This window comes from Balaenoptera musculus, chromosome X (genome assembly GCF_009873245.2).
Source record: "Balaenoptera musculus isolate JJ_BM4_2016_0621 chromosome X, mBalMus1.pri.v3, whole genome shotgun sequence".
Lineage (NCBI taxonomy): Eukaryota > Metazoa > Chordata > Mammalia > Artiodactyla > Balaenopteridae > Balaenoptera > Balaenoptera musculus.
This window is the reverse complement of record NC_045806.1, coordinates 96,282,382-96,289,090: the sequence shown is the minus strand read 5'-3', so window position 1 is coordinate 96,289,090 and position 6,709 is coordinate 96,282,382.

Here is a 6,709-nt window from a genome sequence, read left to right as displayed (position 1 = left end):
ATCTCAAACAACTCCCTCGTAATCTCTTTTACTGTAGATGATTTCACATTTAAAGAACTCTTGAAGAAAAAAATAGACTCCTTCTGTATGCACTGTGACCCCACAGTAATTCTGTTTTGGGAACGAAACTATAAGTAGCATATATCCAGAAGTGACTGAACTAGGAACCAATTAAATGACCTCAAATCAATATTCATTTTGAGAATAGCATGCAATCCAAAAGCACAATGAATGCTAGTTAGATCAAGAATAGAAACTCTCAGTCACTCCTGTTGATTTCTAAAGTAGCCTAGTAATGTCTTACCGAAGACAGGGAATCTACCAGTGATACTACCAATTGTGGACAGTGAAGCCAAATACATAATAGTGACTCCACTGAATATATCTCTAGACTCATAATTACCTTTAAAGGCAATGGCTTCATATTGTATGGCCTGTTTTTAAATAAACCTTTTATTTTGACTTCATTGTGGATTTGTATGAAATTGTAAAAACTAATATAGATTCCATGTACCTTTATCCAGTTTCCCCAATCGTAACATGTCAGAAAACTATAGTATAATATCACAACCAAGACAATGACATTCATGTAATCCACCTATCTTATTCAGCTTTCCTTAGTTTTACTTGCAGTCATTTGTGTGTATATATTTGTGTGTTTAGTTCTATGCAACTTTATCACATGTATTACTTCCTTAATTCACATAGTGATTGTGAAATTTATCCACATTGTTTCAAATTCATTCTTTTCCACTGTGATATAGTGTTCACAGATATGAATATCCAAAATTTATCTATTTTACTATTGATGAGATATTGTGATTATTTCAAGTTTTACTCTATTACCAAGAATATGGCTATGAATATTCCATTTCTTTTGGTGCACATGTATAAGTGTTTCCATTGGGTATATACCTAGGAATCAATTTGCTAGTCACAGGATATATGTTCAGCTTTATTAGGTACTGCCAAGAGTAGCTGTACCAATTTCCTTACTCTCCAATGATATATAGGATTCTTATTGCTCTCTGTATTATAACACTTGGTAATATCAGTATTGAAAATTGAAGCCATTGTGGATGCTATGTACCATTATCTTATTGTAATTTTAACTTGCATTTGCCTAAGAACTAATTAGATTAAGCATCTTTATATATTTATATATATTTATAATATATATTTATTGGACATTTGGATATTCTCTTTTATGAGTATTGTCTTTCCTTTTCTTACTGATTAGTAGAAGTTCTTTAAGCATTCTGGATATGATCTATGGAAAGTTTTAAGTCATTTTTGTCTTTGGTTTTGAGAAACTATGAAGTATCTTGTGGGTTTTTTTTCCTACTTAACATCAACTCTCAAATACTATTAATAGTAATTTTTAAAATGTGAAAGTAAAGGTAATTCATTCAATTACTTTTAAAACTGGACATTAGCATAAAACAAATGTTAAAATAAAACATAGAATCTCTGGTCTTATATGTATGTAATTGTTACCTTGGCATCTTTTTCAAAATATCCTGAAAAGGGAAATATCAAGCAAATTTTTCCTTTATATTAACCTATTGATTCATATTCTGTTCACTACAAGTTTGTGATAAAAAGTTAACTAAATTGGTTTATCAATTTCACAACATGCTAGTGTATATAACATTGTTATAAAAAAATCTCAGATTTTAGAATCATCCAGTTACATACAGTTTTATTTAATTCAACATTCTTTACGTCAATCAGGAAGTATTGTATGATTTCCTTTAGATCTTGAAGATCATAAATCTATCTCAGAATTTTCTATATAGATATTTAAGTCAGAGGCCTAATTCTACATTTAAGTAAAATCAGTGATGCCCTAGAACATTCCATTTCCTACAGTTAAAATTGTTAAATAGACCTGTGAGGAAGTAGCCTATGTCCCTTTAAGTATGTTATTTTTCTTATTCATATAACTCCTGTTTTACTTGTACTCATCTGTATTGTGCGCGTGTGTATTTAGCTCTATACGATTTTATCACATGTGTAGGTTTGTGTATTCACCACCACAGTCAAGATACAGTACAGTTCTGTTATCACAAGGACCCCTTGTGTTGTCCTTTTATAACATGCCAACTTCCCTATGGCCACCCATCCCTAATCCCTGGCAACCACTGATCTGTTTTCCATCTCTATAATTTTGGTATTTCAAGAATGTTATATAAATTGAATCATGTAGTATGTAATCTTTTGAGATGGTTTTTTTCACTCAGCATAATATCCTTCAAGTTCATTCAAGTTGTGTGTATCAATAGTTCATTCCTTTGAGTTATGAGTAATATATTCCTTAGTAAGAATGAACCACAGTTTACCCATTCTCCCATTGGAAGACATCCAGGCTATTTACAGTTTGGGGCTATAACAAATAAAGTTGCAGTGAACATTCATGTTTAGGTTTTTGTGTGAACATAAGCTTTCATTTCTTTGGGCTAAAAAACTACTGCCTAGTCCAAAGTCATGAAAATTTATTCCTTTTTTTCCACAGAGTTTTATACTTTCACCTAATACAGTTAGGTCTATGATGTATTTTGAGTTAATATTTATATATGGTATGAGGTAGTCATCTAAATTCATCTTTTTGCATGTGGATGTACAATTGTCCCGGCACCATTTTTCAAAGTCTATTCTTTGCCATTGAATTTTCTCGGCACCCTTGTCAAATATTCATTGACCAGAATATAAGGGTTTACTTCTGGGCTCTCCATTATGCTCCTTTCATCTTCTTGTCTATTTCTATGGCAGTGCTAAACTGACTTGATCACTGTAGCTTTGTAGAAGGTTTTGAAATCAGAGATCATAAAACTTCCAACTGTGTTCTTTTTCAAGAATGTTTTGGCTATTTTGGGTCCTTTGAGTTTCCCTATCAGTTTTAGGATCATCTTGTCAATTTCTACAGAGAAGCCAACTGGGATTCTGACAGGTATTTCATTGAATCTGTAGATCAATTTGGGGAGTATTGCCATCTTAACAAAATTAGTTCTTGCAATCTATGAACACATGATGTCTTTCTATTTATTTAGATTTTCCTAAACTACTTTCAACATTTTTTTTATAGTTTTCAGTGTATAAGTCTTGTATTTCCTTTGTTAAACTTATTTCTATTTTTATTTTTGATGCTTTTTGAATGAATTATTTTTTTAATTTAATTTTTGATACTTTATGGCTAGTATATAGAAATACAACTAATTTTGTATATTGGTTATGTATCCTTCAACCTTGCTGAAATTGTTTTTAGCTTTGGCTAGAACTTCAATCCATTGTTGAACAGAAGTGGGAAGAACAGACATCCCTGTTTTATTCCTGATATTATGGCAAATTTTCAGTCTTTCATAACTAGTATGATGCTAGCTATAGATTTTCTGTAGATGCCTTTATCAGGTTTAGAAAGTTCCCTTCTACTCATAGTTTTTGAGTACTTTTTTTTTTTGGATCATGAAAGGGTTTTGAATTTCAGATGAATAATTGGTTATTAATTTTATTGAAGCTGCCTTGTGTTAAGTAACTTTGCTCTCGCTGCTTTCAAGATTCTCTCTTTGTCTTTCAACAGTTTGATTATGATGTATCTATTTGTGGGTCACTTTGAGTTTATCTTATTTAGAGTTTGTTGAGCTTCTTGGATGTATGTATAAATGTTATTCACCAAAACGGGGATTTTTTGGTCATCATTTCTTCAAATACTCTTTTTGCCTCTTTCTTTCTTCTTCTGGGAATCTAACTATATGTATGTTGGTGGCTTGATGATTTGCCACAGGTTTCTGAGGCTCTGTTTATTTTTCAACATTTCTTTTTCTGTTCCACAGGCTAGATAGTCTTTATTAACCCATATTCAAGTTGACTGCTTATTTATTCTACCAGCTGAAATCTGAAGTTGAGTCCCTCTAGTAAATTATATTTTATTTCAGTTTTTGTACTTAAAACTCTAGGGTTTCTATTTTTAAAATAATTTTATTATATATATGATAAGGTTCTAGTAAATATATAAAAGCCTCTTACTAATTATCAATTAAAAAATATAATGCTAAGAGAGTAAATTTTAAAAGTTCTCACCGCACCAAAAAATTTGTAACTCTGTGAGGTGATGAATGTATTAACTAACCTTATTGTATTAACCATGTTGAAATACATTTATCAAATCATTACACTGTATACCTTAAACTTACACACTGTTATATATCAATTATATCTCAATAAAACTGGAAGAAAAAAACAAAAAGACCCATTTATTTAATTTTGCAAACTCAGCAATAATAAATGTATATGTATCTTCCCACCCCACCGAAAAAAGAAACACGTTATCTCCGTGTGTGTGTGTGTATGTATATGTGTATAAATGATGTTTAGCAACATAGGGTTTGTACTGTATATGCTTTACTTATTGGAACTACATAGATGATTTCTTAGAGTGATTACATATTTTTGTATTATAAGCAATACTGTATTTGAATATCCTTATACGTGCTTCTTTGCATACCTTTGAAATTGTCCTTTCAATGGAATTATCTATTTATGGTAAATTTCTAGTAGAGTTGCTCAGCCAATTAATCCATATAATTTTTATACATATTGCCAAAATATTTTACAGCAACATCAAATCAATTTATACTCTAATCAATACCGAATGACATTGTCTACTTCCTCATCCTTTTACCAATATACTGGGTGAAAGATGATCACATTCTTGATTAAGCCATATTGATTAGTAATGAAATCAAATAAGTTTATAGCTTTTTAATAGATAGCTAGTGGGAAGCAGCAGCATAGCACAGGGAAATCAGCTCGGTGCTTTGTGACCACTTAGAGGGGTGGGATACGGAGGGTGGGAGGGAGGGAGATGCAAGAGGGAAGAGATATGGGGATATATGTATATGTATAGCTGATTCACTTTGTTATACAGCAGAAACTAACACACCATTGTAAAGCAATTATACTCCAATAAAGATGTTAAAAATTTTTTTGTATTTTTTTCCTTTTTATTATTATTTTTTTACAATTGTCTGTACATGCCCTCTGTACATTTTCCTACTAAGTATTTTTCTCTCTTGGATTTATAATATTGTAGCAGATTTTTGCATATATAATATGGAATAGTCTTGTCATATGCAAATATTTTCCAGGTAGTAATTTGCATTTAAATTCTGCTTATTTTCATCTTGGGGCACACAGCATATAGCTGCTTATGTTCATATAATGCAGTCTTTTTTTTTCATTTTTTCTTCCAGTTTTATTGAGATATAATTGACATAGAGGACTGTATAAGTTTAAATTGTACAGCATAATTATTTGACTTATTTACATAATGAACAGTTTACCACAAGTTTAGTGAATATCCATCATATCATACAAAGATGATATAGATACAAAGATACAAAGTAAAAGAAAAAGAAAATGTTTTTCCCTTGTGATGATAATTCTTAGGATTTATTCTCTTGACAACTTTCATATAAAATATACAGCAGTGTTAATTATACTAATCATGTTGTACATTACATCCCTAGTACTTATTTATCTTATAACTGAAAGTTTGTAACTTTTGACCACCTTCATCCAATTCCCCATTTCCCACCCCCTACCTCTGGTAACCACAAATCTGATCACTTTCCCACCCCCTACCTCTGGTAACCACAAATCTGATCACTTTCTCTATGAGTCTGTTTGTTTTTGAAGTATAATTGACCTACAACACTATGTTAGTTCCTGGGGTACAACCTAGAAATTTGACATTTCTATACATTACAAAATGATCACCATGATAAGTCTAGTTACCATCTGTCACCATGCAAAGATACTACATTATTATTGACTATTATTGACTATATTCCCCATTCTGTAAATTTCATCCCTGTGACTCATTTATTTTGTAGCTGAAAGTTTGGACTTCTTAATCTCCCTCATCTATTTCACTCATCTCCACTCCCCCCACTCCTTTGGCAACCACCTGTTTGTTCTCAGTATCTAGGACTCTGTTTCCATTTTGTTATGTTTGTTCACTTGTTTTGTTTTTAAGATTCCACATATAAGTGAAATCATACATTATTTTTCTTTCTCTGACTTATTTCACTTATCATAATTCCCTAGAAGTCCATTCATGTTGCTGAAAATGGCAAAATTTTGTTCTTTTTTATAGCTGAGTAGTATTCCATTGTATGTGTATACCACATCTTCTTTATCCATTCATCTATTGATGGGCACTTAGGTTGCTTCCATATCTTGGCAATTGTGAATAATGCTGCAGTGAACATCGGCATGTGTATATCTTCAAATTAGTGTTTTTGTTTTCTTCGGATAAATACCCAGGAATAGAATTGCTGGGTCATATGGTAGTTCTATTTTTAATTTTTTGAGGAATCTCCATACTGTTTTTCATAGTGGCTGCACCAATTTACATTCTCACCAACAGTGCCCAAGTGTTCCCTTTTCTGCACATCCTTACCAACACTTGTTATTGGTTGTCTTTTTGGTAATAGCCATTCTGACAAGTGTGAGGTCGTAGCTCACTGTGGTTTTGATTTGCATTTCCCTGATAATTAGTGATGTTGAGCATGTTTTCATGCGTCTGTTGATCATTTGTCAGTCTTCTTTGGAAAAATGTCTATTCAGGTCCTCTGCTTATTTTTAGTCAGATTTTTTTTGATATTGTGTTCTAGGACTTATTTGTATGTGTTGGATATTAACCTTTATC